Raw genomic sequence first — 15,723 nt, 5'->3', positions numbered from 1 at the left:
GTTAGTTCCTAGTGCCACCAAACAAATTACAGTGCTTTTTTAATTAGAAAGTTTCCTTAAATGGAGTCCTAAATCACGTGGGCACCTCTCCATGGAAACATGTTTTGCCAAATCTCTTACGGTGTTTGCCATTTAATTAGTCACTGATTGTCATTTAACCCTGCAACCTTTTTTGAACAATTTATTTTGAATATTATGTGCATGCCACCATCCTTTGACACCAAATTCCATTGATTTATGTGCAGTCCACACCCAGCATAGACCCAATTACGCACTGATTTATTGAAAAAAATACGTTCAATTATTGCGATTATGAAATGGAATTCCAAATCAATTGACGACCTAAGTGGGATGCTTTTGTCCTAAAAATCTTATTGTGTCTGCGACTTAATTAGTCATTGTTTGCCATTGAAACCTAAATAAACTCAATATCCTGTCCTGTTTGGATAAGGAAAGTGGGCATTTCACCCTGCACCAAAGAACTCCCAATAGAATTTGGACACAACTGTGGCAACTATGTTTTTCAAAATAACTTACTTAGTTTGCAATATAACTAAGTGTTTTCCACTTAATTATAAGTTCAAATCCTAAACATGAAAACAATAAACAAACGTAGTACTACATGAAAACATTAATAATGGAAACAAACATAGCTTATCAATTATCATCATTGGATGATGTTGCATTTGACGTATAGTCGGGATCACTTGAAGATACTTCATTTAATGGAGGTTTTAGTTTTTTCAAGATGTCGTCCATGCTCACTTCTTCTCCTAGTCTGTTGCGTAGTAGACTGACAGATGTCTTCACTATATCCTCAATTGGGGGGCATATGTTGAACATGAAAACCTATTGATAAGGGAAAAAACATGTTAGTCAGTTATTTAGTACATTTTAAGTTATGATATTACCTTCACCATGTTCCTGATTGTTATGTTAAGCTATTAATCTGTGAAACTTGTCTGGAAAAATGCAACCTATTTTAGTTGAATTTGAAAAACTTATGTTTTCATCAACAACAAATAAATAAATTTATTTTATGTATGAAACAAATAAGAATTAGGAAAGTACATCTTGTAACAGCATCACTGAGCTAATACCAATGTTTGGACCAAATTGTCCATCTTGCAGAACCTTCTTATGGATACCAGCCTTGGCAATTCTAGATTGATCCTGCATAACAATTCAAGTACTTGAATATTTTGCTTACATTTACATTTACATTCCGAGTAGAACCGCATTACCACTTACCTTGATGGTGACTATCATATCACCCAATCTGTTGTGCTTGCAGTCCTTCACAATGCATGCCACAAAAGCTAACCGATCCTTATCCAACGACATTTGAGTATGTAGTTTGGTATCTAGTTTGCTTAGGAATTTCATGTCACCATCATCAACCAAACCTGCATTGGAGTTTAATAAATATTTTATTTCAAAATATAAATTAAAACAAACCTCTTTGGTGTTTATATCGTGACACTTGATAAACATTTCCATCCATTTTCATGGGTTGGAGTTGAAGTCATGTTCGTATGTTGCATCAACAATTTCCTTCACAAATTGTTGAGTGTTTTTGGCTTCATCTTATTCCCTGTTTAATAAAATGCTGGGACATTCCCAGCTGGACCAAGAATAAGATCGATATTTGAGTTGCACTTCCTGAAAATTGATTCCATATTTGAGCCATCAATATGCAATCCCTCCACGGTTCCATTTCAGCACCTGTATTTCAATGGTCAAAAAAAATTATGTAAAAGAACACAATAAAAAAAGATGATTTATGTTTGCAAAGTTATACGAACAACAACATTGTGAGAATTGAAGTAACTCATGTTTACCTCTTGGATGGTAAAGAGTGAGATACGTTGTCTTTACTTCAAGATTTAATGAAGTGGAACCCTATTTATATTACATTAAATTACTTTGGACAATTTACCAATTTACCCTAATATTTGCTTCTTGGGCACATTTTCATATCACCCAAACGCGTTTTGTTGCATTGTAAGAAGGAGTGATGTTCCATCCACCCCAGTTGGGTCACTCAATGCACGACAATGCAACTAAGAAGAGCAATTCATCTCCCAATGTTTATTGAACAATGACTTCGCACCATCTTCCTTCATTATCTCACCCAACTCTCTTCAACCTCTGTGGTCCTTCATAAAGGAGGTAAGTGCATTATTCATTGCTTCCATAAATGAAGCAATTAATACCTTCCGCTCCATCTTTGATTGTTGCAGAACATACCTAAAAAAATTATGTTTCATTTAAAGTTCCATAATCATTGGGTTTTGCTAAAGATATTAACTTCACCCATAAAGACTTGCGTAAAGATATGTTTCTTTTACTTTGTAATGTGTGGTTCGTGGCCTTTATAGTTCTCTTACCAATAAATGTGTAGTAGAAGTTGATGTTTATTTGGTTTGTTCATGATTTCGTAATGCAAATGAAAGTTATGTGTCAAGAATGACATTTTCACGAAGTTTGACTATGGAAAACGTGGAAGCCACCCACATTAGGACTACATTAGATTATTTTGTATGAGGACGACCTTTGTCAAACAACCACTGATGCGCTAGTATCCATTAGCCGTAATAATGAAGGTGGAGACTTAAACCAACTTATGGTCTCCACTGTTAGGATGTCGTTCGAAATAGCGGACGAGGTCAAAAACTTTTACAAGGATTATGCTATTCGAAAAGGATTTTGGGTGAGGATAAGAACTTTACAAAAAGATTTGGATGGGAAGATTTAATATTTGAAGTTTTCTGCTCACAGGAAGGAAATTATGTGTCCTCAATCTCTCTAGAGAAGAAGACACTTCGTACCCAAAGGAAGAATTGCCCTACTCAAATGACTACACTTAAAAAAGAAGGAAAATGGTGCATACAACTGTCATGCACGAACACAACCATGATATTAGCCCAGGAAAGTCAAGGTTAATTAGAGGTAACAAAATCATAAATATGCATGCAAAGAGAACCCTTGACATAAATGATGAGGCAAGAGTGCGTATCAATAAGAGTTTTCGATCGTTGGTTTTTTATGCAGGCGATTTTGAGAACCTGGACTTTGTTGAGTGTGACGTAAGAAACTACTTAGAAGTCATAAGGTGTGCCTTGGGAAAGAATGGGGACGAACAAGCATTGCTAAATCACTTCTCCTGCATGAGAGAACTAAATAGTATTTTCTATTACAAGATTGACTTGGACTCCGAAGATCGTATACGTAAGATTTTTTGGGCGGATGCAAGGAGCTGATCCGCATGTCATGATTTCGAAGACGTTGTGTCCTTCGATACAACGTATTTGACAAACAAATATGACATGCCCTTCACACCGTTTGTGGGGATTAACCACCATGGTCAATCAATTTTATTAGGATGTAAATTACTATCTAGGGAAGACACAAATACTTTTGTTTGGCTCTTTAATGTGTGGTTGAGGTGCATGTCAAATAAGGCACAATATGGGATCTTACCGATCAATATAAGGCAATGCAAAATGCAATACAATATGGCTTCATTAATTCAAGTACCACACTTAAACAATTTGTCATCCAATATGACAATGCCTTATGACAAAAGGCCGAAAAAGAGTATAAAGTTGACTTTGCATCCTTGAATACGACAATACCTTGTGGTTCTCAATCACCCATTAAAAGACAGTTCCAAAGTGAATATAACCATGCTAAATTTGATGAAGTCCAAAATGAATTCAAATGTATGATGATTTTTTTGTTAAAGATGTGGACTATTGTGCCAAGTAACGCACACATCCAAAGCCCAACTATTGTTACAAGAAAAGGCTGACCTCGATCAATTTGGTTGCAATCAATAGTTACGAAGTTATGCAAGATGAAGAAATCTAATGCGACAAAAGTGATAGGAAAAACCCACGATAAAATAAGTAGGGTTTTTAGGTCACCGTTTGGAATTGAAAACATTATATGTATTTATTTGCTTACTTGGCTTTTTGTGTGGTGATTGATTATTGTGTTATTCAACATTTAAAATATGACCAAACGAGCACTATAGATGTTGTACACCACATCCCTGTTATGAATATTGGGAGTCAATCTTCAATCACTATGGTAGGTTTTTGATTTATTAATACTTTTATTAGTCATGCAATGATATGATATTTTTATGTGAAGTTTTATTATATAATTGGGGTGGATTATGCAGGTATCTAGTGTCCAAAGTAATGGATTTCTATTGCTACTGACATTTATGCAATCAAATATAGACATGCTTCAAACAACGACGACATTAAAAGTATTTCAATTTCTCTAACAAATGAGTAGGTTTTGACTTTTCAAGTTATCCATGTCTTAATTAATTATACAACTCACAAAATTTAAAAAATTATCATTTTGCAGGTTGGGAAATAGTTACAACATTTTGGGCCATTTATTTTTGCTAGATATGACATCATCAAAAACCATGAATTTTGATGATGGTTGTGTTTGTCAATGGCATGCCATTAATATTTACAAAAAACATTAAATGTAGGATGGACGTATGTTATTGGTGTTTACTGATATAATTATTCTTATGTAGAGTTAACAGTGGACACAATACAGATCCGTGGAATCATATGATGTGAAAAATTATGGTAAAGGCAATGTTTAACTACTAAATATTGAACATAGTGCAATTAAGTGCCAAACAATGTCCTACTTTTGGGACAGTTAAATAGTCTATTATTTTTATACCAGTTATTTGAAACAGTACTTGGCATAGGTGACAACTATTTGTGCACTTGCACAAAGGTTTTGTGTTGGAGGGTTTACCTATAGCTTTAAATGGACATGGTTTAAGACATAAAAGAAATAAAAAATTTTGTTAAAAAATAAATTATTCTACGTTGTGTAATTAAGTGCCAAACGCCTCTAAAGTTTATGCACAAACTTACATGTAGTTAATTTATTCACAAAGTATTTTGTGCAGTTGACATCAGTATATTATGCATATGTGGCAAATGTTTTTGGATAATTTGGCAAACAAAATGAATTATTTTGTGCAAAATTATAATTAGTGAATTAATCACAAGGTTTTTTACTTTGTAGTTTGGTTGCCTGATATGGGCATGTCCCCTTTTTCCGACAGTCTAAGGTGTGGGTTTCCCCATCACTTACAAAGAGGTTATGTTAATTCAAAATGATTAAAAATTAATTTCAAAAAATATGTAGGAAACAGTCAAAATAAGTGGCAAACACATAAAGTTTTTGCACTAAAATGGATGTTTTTATTCGACATCTTTAGTTGCTTGTATCACATGCTTTAATAAACCTGTCAAAGATAGATAAGTGTATATCCAATATATGTAGTCTACATAAGTTAATGATTTTTTACAAGGTTGTTAAACCACAAAACAATATTTTATTGCTCCCTATACCTCACAAAAATTGCACCCTCCATAATGTACTTCACAAAAGTTTGAAACAAAAGTATGAGGTTCACTACAACACAACACAATACAAACATACCTTATCATTGGGTAGGATTCCTAATAGTGAAGTGCTTAAGTACATAGTCTCTGTAGATGTTATCTTCATCTATAGTTCATTGATAAATGTATTTCTCCTTGATTTATTGTAAATTTTCCTATAGTGTCAGTAGTTGAAGTCATCAAGAAGTCCAATTTCCTTAAAAAAAGTACAAATCCCAAGTTCATATATAACAATTGATACGATCCTATCCAGGAAAGAGTTTGATCGTTTCTGAATTTGAATTCTCAAGAGGTAGACATGAATAAGTTAGAGAAGAACGCGACATACGACAGAGATGGAGGACGTCACAGTCTAGTAGATTGATAAGTCAAGTGAAGATTCGCCACAAAGATGTTAATCTTTGATAAGAATCAGAGGCCCTAAGCCAAGAACAAAGAGAATCGGCTCTTTAATGAAATAAAATTCAATATATGTTTAAAAGTGTCTACATTAGTTTTGGTACCTCTATATATAGGCATATAAGTTTAAGAAAACTTGAGAACCTTACAAGGAGGCCCAAGCCCAAAACATAAAACATAAACTAATTTCTAAAAGAAAATTCAAAGTCTAAAAATATAAACTAATTTCCTAATAACTATCCTTCAAAAGTCCTCTAAGCCATGATCTTCATATCCTTTGAATTTCCTCTTACAAATGCTTATAGCATCAAGAGCCTTGAATAGATTTGACTTTCAAATCTCTTGCTCCTTGCCTTTCTCATAGGTCCTTTGAATTGTAAAGGTTCATTTTCAAGTTCTTCTTGTATGGAATCTAGGGATAGTCCTCTATCATTAATATTGAAACTAGAGCTTACCCCATAATCTTTAGGTAGATCAACAACATAGGCATTGCCATTGATCTTTTAAGGAACTTGAAATGGTCAATATCCTCTTGGTAAAAGTTTAGATTTCCTTTTAAAAGGAAATATCTCCTTCCTAAAGTGAACCCACACCCAATCGCTAGGTTCAAACTTGATCTGCTTCCTCCCTGGGTTAGCTCTAGAGGCTAACTTCTCCATCTTCTTTTCTATTTGGGCCTTTACCTCTTTATGCAAGTTCCTGACAAAAGTTGTTTTGGCAAGTCCATCTATGTTAGTCATAAAACCTAAACCCTAAACCCTAAACCCTAAACTAATATCAGGTAAAGGTAACAAATCTAATGGAGTTAAATGATTAAAACCATATACTATCTCAAAAGGAGACATCTGAGTAGTGGAATGAACTACCCTATTATAAGAAAAATCCACATGAGGTAACCACTCCTCCAAAGTTTTCTAATTTTGTTTAAAAAACATCTAAAGAGTTGCGAAAGAGTTCTATTTACCACTTTTGTCTGGCCATCTATTTGAGGATGACGAGTTGTAGAAAATAGAAGCTTTGTACCAAACTTACCCTACAAGAACTTCCAAAACAAGAGTTTTATTTACCACTTTTGTCTGGCCATCTTTTTTTAATTTTTTGAAAACAAATTCAAATTGATTCTCATTGCATTGTTATTTTTACCACTTTTGTCTGGCCATCATTCTACTTTGATATTTTTTTACTTTTCCAAATCATTTCTTTAGTCTAATCAGTTTACTAACGAACTTTTTTTAATCATTTCTTTTGAAACACTATTTGAAATAACATGCATGAAATTGCCAAGGGCTTGAAAAGGCTCGAATGAGAAGATGAAGATTAACTAGGAAGTTGCCCCAATTTGAACTAGTTTCGGGGCATAAAATATGTTTGACCTTTCCCTAATTATTGATGGTATGAAGGAAATGATAGGGACTTTAAAAATTTCCCTTAGTGTGAGAGCTTGGGATGGTCTTAGGGTGTAAAAGCATGTTTGACTTTTCCCAACTGAGGAGATTGAAAAAAAGACAGGGTCTTCACAAGTTTCCCCTAATGTGATCACAGTCTTCAACGTAAATAAATGTCCCAATTCAGAATGAATGATGAGAATATATGAATTACAAACAAAATGATTGCTCAGTTTGAGTTTGGGATTGTTAAAGATAGACTATCTTAAGGTTGGTCAGGTTTAGGCTTAGAACGGAGGATACTATATGAGCAAAGATGGAATTTCATGAAGAATGAGTTGAAAGGGGACAACCAAAATTTAGCTTAATTTCCTAAACTCGCTTTTTTAATCTTTTTTTATTTTTTTAGAACAAACCTATTAACTAATCAAAATTTTCCTCTGAATTAAAATCTTTGAAAGATTAACAACCAATCTTTTATCTGTGTGGACTTTATTAGGCTTGTCTCATGACCAATGCTAGGGGTATGGAACTAAATGATAGTAAAGGCCCAAACAAGTGATGTGAAGGTTGTTTCAAACAAAGATCTTTGAATAATGTTTCATTCAATATTTGTTTGACTTCTTCTTGTTCACCTTTTGCTTCTCTTTTTCTTTTCTTAATGTAACCATTTCTTTTTTATTTTTTGATATTTTTGTACTGGTGAACTACTAGTCAAATGAAACAAATGCAAACATTATGTCAACCCTTAGTGTGATGGTGACCCTTTTTTAGGGTAATTTGAAAGAGTTTTTTTTTTTTTTTTGAAGGTTCAAATTGGGTAGCAAAGGATAATTTTTTTGTATAAAGAAACATGGCCACACATCATTTCGAATCATGATTGTTTTTCTCAAAAAAATTTAATTCACAGGAAAATAATTGATTTCATGTGACAGGATACCCCTTGTTTTGTTATATTCGTTTTTCTCACTTTTCTTGTCTTATTTTTTTGCCTAGACTGTCCTTCAGAGTTTTCAGTCTAGTTGATTTTTCTTCATTTTTTTTTTGTTTTTTTGTGTTTAGAGAATTTCTGGTAATCATTTTAAGGTATGTGTCCCCTTTATGATAATCCTCCATGGAATTGAAAACAAATTTTATGGTGGAAGAAAGATAGAAAGGGAGATGGACTTGAGCAATCTCATGCATGTAGATTAGATTAATGCTTCAAAAGAAATGTTATTAAATATTAATTTCATTTATTTATTCATGCACTGATTTGACAAAATGTTTCATTATTTTCTCATTTCCCTAACAAAGATAACAAAAATTTGATAAAAATGGGAAAAAAATTTAATTTATTGCAGTGCAATTTTTTTTTAGATTTTTTTTTTATTATGCATATGCATGCTATGTGTTTGAAACTATGGACAGAGTACCATGAATGACCACAAAATGAAATGCAATGCATGGTTATGCCTCACTAGGCACTTATTCACATTATATACTAATGAAATATATCCTTATACCTTAGGAGGCAAAAAAATGTGATAGATTTATTACTATATACAAGAAAAATTGATGGTAAAGGATGCAAATGGTCTCCCTTTTGTGCCTTAATCGAGGTTCGAAACTTAAAGTTTAAAGTTCTAAGGCAAACTATATATGCTCACAAGGATAGTTCCCTAATACTTAAAGATCAAGGTCACTAGAGCTATGGCCCACTTCATGGAATTTCCCACGACAATTGGTAAACAACAAGAAGTGAGAGTACCAATGAAGTAAACAAACTCTAGCTGGGATTCTCACAATGACCACTTGGGAAGTACATTCATCGTGGCACTACTACACAATCTTCTCTAATTCTAAGCAACTCAGATAGGGCCCCACTCATGTAATGAACAAAGTGTGTGTGAAGGGAGAATGCAATTTATACCCAATCCCCCCCAACAACCAAAAAAGTTACAGGAAGATATATAACAATATTGTTTGCCCTAAAATTCAATATCTAGCAATATTTAAAAAAAGGAAAATATACAAATACAAGTATTCGAAATATAAAAAAGAGACAAGAATATTCATACCCAAAAAGAAAAAAAATATGATGAAAAATCACATCAATTTTGCACATCCAAATAAATCGCCTGACTTTATAGCGTCCCTAGTAGAGTCGCCATCTGTCGCAACCGAAATCACGATGCGACGACGAACCAAAAATAAAATTTGAAAAAAAACAGAGTTTAGAGTCGTCACCATAGTTTATCCTGGAAAACTACGAAAAAACCAAAATGATAAGAGAAAGTCTGCAAAAAATGAGATTTTGGGTCCGGGAGTCGATTACACATGGGGAAGGTATTAGCACCCCACAACACTCGTCCTAAGATGGTACCTTTAATTAAACGTGCCAAAGGATGTGGTTTCTCCGAAAATAATAATAAATGAATTTACAAAATAAACAAAAATAATTTTTTTTTGGTTTTTGTAGCCCCACAAGGATTAATCATCGCTCATACGTATCTTCATTTATAATGGAGAATCAGGGTTACGTAATTTTTTGTGAAAAAACTATACAAGAAAAGATTTGACTTTTATTTAGTGAATTTTGAAATTTTTTTATGTTTTTTTGGTATTTTTAATTATTTAGAAATGAATGTCATGCGACGCGAGCGGCCGGACAAACACAAAGAGTAAACAAAGAAAATTGTTTTTTATCTTTAATTCTTTAAATTTTTTTATATTTTTTTAGAAAAAGAAATTTGAAAAATTGGTGTCACGCGACGCGAACAACCTGACAGACACTAAAAGAAACGAAGAAAACTATTTTTTATGATTTTTAAAATAAAATATTTATGAACAGTAGAAAATAATATCTCTTAAGGAAAAGATCGAAGTTAGGTGTAAAATAAAAACGCATTCAATATTAAAAGATAATATTATAAGAAGAAGGGAATGAATAAATAAAAGAAGATAATGACAACAACATACCTTCTATACTTTTCAATCCCGCTTCTCTTGTATCAATCTCACCATCTTATTTTGTATATTATAACTACCTTTTCTCTTCTTCTTATTTTCTTGCCTTCTTTTCTAATTTTTTTTGTCAAGAGAGATAATAAAAGAGGTGTGTCTTTGTGGATGGTAATGAGAAGGAGAGAGTAGGAGTAGAGAATGTTTTCTTCTTCTCTTTCGATCCCTTTTCATGTGACAGACTGTCTATTTATATTCACACATTACAATATCAATGTAATCCTAGCCTTAATTGTAAAGAATAATATAAAGAAGGAATTGGTCATGATAGCAATACATTATGGGAATCAAATCATAGCAAATCAGAGGACAATATCAAAAAAGATCAATAATAATGATTCTAACCATTAATAAATCAGAGCACAAAATCAATCCCAATTAGTAATATTGATTCTAATTATATTAAGAGATATTGCTTTGAATTATTAGAATTATATCACTAATTTCTCTATCAGAATAAAGGGTAGAAGATAGGTTGAGTTGTTGGACTCAAGAAAAAGAGTATGATAATTAAAAACAAATTGGGCTCTTCCTTCCTTCTTTTTTTCTTTTTTTTTCCTAAAATTAAAGTTTGAAAATCTTTGAAGAAAATCTTATTTTACCTTTTTTTTGTTTACCATTAACTAAAACATTTTTTTAATTTTTATTTTTTTTAACAAAAATAAATTTATTCACCTAGACAAAATTGGATGTTGATAAATATGATTAAAGCTAATCACATAAAGTATTTAAGAAGATTGTAAATCACTATAATTGAAGATGGACATTAAAAACCTGATTATTTTCAAAGGCAAACTCAATGTTCCCTGTCCTTCCTTATGGTTAGAGATGGCCATTCCAAAATTCTGGGGAAACAACAAACCCGTTCAACAGGACCTGAGAAAAGATGTTCCACAAACCAAACCTACAATCTCAAAGCAGCCCGAATTTCAACGTACTGATAACTTTGAAACAGGTATCAAAAACAGACATTTTGATTGTTACCTGCATCATTGGAACTGCTCCAATTATGCTAATGGCATGCTTGTTTTGTTGTTGCACATAAACCTCATATGACCGACTTATGACTTCAATCAAGAAAGTATAAACGACACCACCCCAATTGTAGTTGCTTAGTGATGCGATGTTATCCAGCAATTTGAAAGGTAATGCTCTTATTCTACTAGAGGTATTGGGAAAAAATTAAACAACAAAACACATCAATATATATATAACCGATAAACACCATCCACATCATCCACCTCATCGCTACTTAGCATGGATCTCATCTTCATAGTTATAGTTTTAATTGTTGCTGCCTCACCATCAAACAATGACCCAACTTCCCACATATTTCGTCATCAAATTGAACTTGATCACCTACTACACTTAATCCGAAGCACATACAAACATCAACACACCTAAGTGAGACTAGGTTTTGCATTACACGAAACCCTTTAAATTCTGGAACCCATCTCCTTAGCATCTCCATCAACAACAATTTTGAGATATTCAGAAGCTTTTCCATTTGCAAACACCATTTGAAAGGTGTATTTTCTACTTTTGAACGATGTATATCTCTTAATAAACAATTCAAGTGAACAATATATTATGTTTTAACAAAATCATGGACCCGAATCTATAAAATAACATTTCATAAAATAAAAATTCATTTTTAATTCAACAAAAAATATAGTTTCATATCATGACAAAAATTTCGTAAGAAATTCAAACTTACCTTGTTGTCAACTAGTTTTGGAAGCTTTCGTTTAACCATTGTGACGTAACGAAGAAATGTGCACAAGTACTGAAATTCTACCTGTAACAACATGATCAACGAGACATGCTTTTAGAAAACTTTCAAATGTGACAACAGATGCACAACCAGATTTATGAAAACAACACATGCATCAATGTGCCAATTGCCATGGTAAATGGTGGAAGAAAATGAAATAATGAATTCAACTAACTAAATTAAACTAAATTATTGCTAACAAGATTTTTTATGCTATCATGATTAGTAAAATAAAGGTGCAAAACATAAATAAAAGTTATAATCCGTTTGGAAAGTCAAACCAAAGTTTTTCACCTACACAAGTGAAACCAAATCCACAAAATTATAAATTGGCATACAATCCAACAACAAGGTACGAATCTAAAAAATATAAAGGAAACACAAATTACAGTAAAAAGATAATTCATTGATCATCTTTTATGACTATGCAGATTGAACAGTTAAGTAATACTTAAGTTTAACAAAGAACAAGTTCATCTTTCACACTCTTAAACTACCTCCTATATAATGAGACAAGTCCATGTGATCTTGAAATCCTTGCTTTCCACCCTCCACATCACTTAAAAGCAACATCAGAAAAATGTATTAACACATGCATAATCAAAATTAACTGAAAAGAAAAATCATTACTGAAATACCTAAGAAACCAAAGTGGGAGTAACAATTTCTGACCTCCGCCAATGTAATAATAGAAAATGATAATCACATGGGACTACAATCTCTTCAACTTCCCATAGATTTCTGCATTTTTAAAACTAAAACATGCTGCAATGATTTCCAATGGTTTCGTAAATAGATTATACATTAAATTTGGTACCATAGAAGTCAATTTCATGTGGACAATGCCAAGTCGTGTCCTATCAAATAATTGTCCACCCAAACTCAAACACAGAAAAGCACACATTCAAACATTTTAATATCCAAATATCACATTCTTTCATTTCAAAATCAACCTCTCTCTTTATCTCTCTCAAAACTGAAAAAAAAAATCAAAATATTGTTATTGAGTTTGTCAACTTCATATTTTCCTTCTCCCTGGTATAGTTCTTATACATAGATGATATATTGAATTATATTTTTTTCTTTTTTTCCGTGATGAATATTGACTCACGAATTACCTTTTGCATAAATTAAATCAGGGTATAAAGCGTTGCAGGCATGGGAACTATATTTTTCGAAGCAGAGGATTTTGCACCCAAAAAAAAAGGAATATACAATTCTATGACTAGACATTTGACTAGAGAGCATGTCGTCTACCCATGAAAAGGTTCCTATTTATCACCGCAATCACAAACTATAAACCAATTTTCCTAATAATACATATTTTCGTATAATCCTATTATAACTATAAACGAATTTTCCTAATAAAACATATATTTTCATATAATTTTCCACACGATTAACACACAAACCATATATATCACGATATCTCTTTTTTATTATATATTCTCAGTTTTCAATCACAAAATAGAGTAGTTAAATAAACCCACCATCAATTAATGGACCACTTGGTTGGACATAAGTATGCATAATATAAGCACCTATTTTATCTCTTCTAATTAGTTTAAGTACAAAATCTTATCACATTATTAAATACGGAAAACACACACTAACTTATAGCATTATTGTCTCGCATAGATGTTTTTTAACACACCTAATAACATTGTCATAAGAATCTATCAAGTAAGACTTCTTATCATGAAGAACTGATATTAAAAATTGCATAATATCAATGTTTTTAGTTCCTTTATCAGATATAATGCACCATGGCACACTTAATATCACTCGACTTTATCATAAATGTTTACAATGGAGTGAAGCTTGCCAGAGAAAAGGGTTCTAATGTCATAACAACTACGATCTCTTCATGCACAGAGATAACAATAAATATAACATGACATTTTCACTCAGAATAAGTTGAATCAACATTCTTTTGACTTCTCTCCCAATGATTTGAGAAAGCTTGGGAAAATTAACAATCATCTACCTTGATTCCAACTTCTCAATATAAACAATTACCATTACAACCTTTTACTTGCATTAAGTTTTGTTTCACTGTTCACCAACACTGATTTTGTTATTAAAGTCATTCTCATCTTACAGTGTTTGTGCATGTAGAAGATTTATATATTGTTCATGCATCTTACTATTACATTGCGAAACAACATACGATGTTTATGCCATTTATCATCACAAACATTGCAATTTAACAGTCTTTGTATCATTTACTTCTCTTCTTTTTCTTCTCTGGGAGTGCTCACAAGAAATAAAGTCTATAACTCCTACAAAAGGCATGAAATTGAGGCAATTTTTAAAGCTTAAAATTAGAAAATAATAATCACAGGGGATTATAATCTCTCCAACTTCCCATAAATTTCTGCATTTTTTTAAATAAAACATGCTGCAATGGTTTCCATTCGAAATCCTAAATCTAAAATGTTTTCGAATCGAAATCCTAAATGCTTTCAAATCGAAACCCTAAACCCAAAATGAAAACTTACCTCCTACTTCAATGGATTCCACTTCCAATGCTGAAACACTACAATGCCTTCCAATCGAAACACCTGACACCCAAAACGCACTGTAACCACAAACGAATGAACGTCATCTTCGACACACCCAAACACAAATACCGATGAAGGCCGAAGGAATCAAATACAAACTACAGATCCGGGAGTGGAGGTTGTCAAAGACATTACCGTTTCAAAAGCCCACCTTGCAAGGGAAGGAGCGAACACCAACACAAACCCGCGAAAGCAATACCCTTTTCTTCTACGACACAACCAAGGAAAAACACGCCAGAAGAAGAACCTCTGCAAGAGAGAGAGCAATAACAAGAATATTTTTAGTGGAACATCTTTCACAATCCCTGGAGAGATAGTTCACTAAAAGACCGAGGGATAAGTAATTCGACTCAGTCACATCCAGATCATGAATGTTAGGAATCCATATTATGCAAGGAGACATTGCTTTTGCTAATTCGAAGTGAAAGGTGATATAAAATCGGTCTATTTCTGGCATCATATCCATAGTTAGCATATTCATCATAGTTAGAAGCTCTAGTTCCATATCAAGGTCACGGTCAATATCGTCACTATCGTCACTATTATCAATAAGAAAACCCTTAGGCTTGTTATCCAGGAACTTGTTCACATTCATCTACTTTCTGAGTGGAGGATGTGGAAGACAACAAGAGAAGTAACATTGTCCACGCTAGATTAAATTATATTTAAAACTAATTCATTTAAGTCCCACCACGTAGGTGTCCACGTCCACATTGTCAACTTTGTCAAAAATATACTTTGTTAAAATATCGTTTTTGTTAGAAGTGGGCTTTAAGCCTAAAAGGTGAGGTTTGCATCTCACTTATATATTATGAAATTGTCTTATTTCTAGTCGATGTGGGACTTCTAACACACCCCTCACGCCCGAGGTATATTCATCTCGTACGTGGAACTAGAAATTAGTGGGTGGTCCGTTAGCAGCTCGATAGCAGGTGGAACAAAATGTCCAAGAAAATTTGCTAAGATAGGCTCTAACTTGACTCTAATATCATATTAGAAGTGAACTTTTAAGCCTAACTTAATCATACAAAACCAGGTTGTAAGATGAAGTTTAAATCATACTTATATATTGTGAATTGACCTTATCTCTACTAGAATAATTTTTTTTTTTTTAACAATGACTCTGATACAATGTTAAAAAT

General features: G+C 32.7%; 1 long non-coding RNA gene across 13 annotated transcripts; it reads right to left on the bottom strand.

The window, feature by feature from the left end:
- Nucleotides 1-447: 447 nt before the first annotated feature.
- LOC114177703 lies at nucleotides 448-15,197 on the bottom strand. Of its 13 annotated transcripts, none has more exons than XR_003603181.1 (9): nucleotides 14,717-15,197; nucleotides 14,519-14,598; nucleotides 12,656-12,758; nucleotides 12,515-12,576; nucleotides 11,228-12,041; nucleotides 1,842-11,147; nucleotides 1,252-1,725; nucleotides 1,072-1,173; nucleotides 448-849 (listed from the first exon to the last, which is right to left on the bottom strand). It is a non-coding gene; the product is annotated as an uncharacterized LOC114177703 (long non-coding RNA). The 13 variants fall into 13 exon arrangements; XR_003603183.1 differs by having other exon boundaries at nucleotides 1,252-11,147; nucleotides 11,228-11,402; nucleotides 11,961-12,041; XR_003603182.1 differs by having other exon boundaries at nucleotides 507-849; nucleotides 1,252-2,250; nucleotides 11,018-11,147.
- Nucleotides 15,198-15,723: the final 526 nt, after the last annotated feature.

This window comes from Vigna unguiculata, chromosome 3, assembly GCF_004118075.2.
Source record: "Vigna unguiculata cultivar IT97K-499-35 chromosome 3, ASM411807v1, whole genome shotgun sequence".
Lineage (NCBI taxonomy): Eukaryota > Viridiplantae > Streptophyta > Magnoliopsida > Fabales > Fabaceae > Vigna > Vigna unguiculata.
This window is presented reverse-complemented; position numbering and strand designations above follow the sequence as displayed.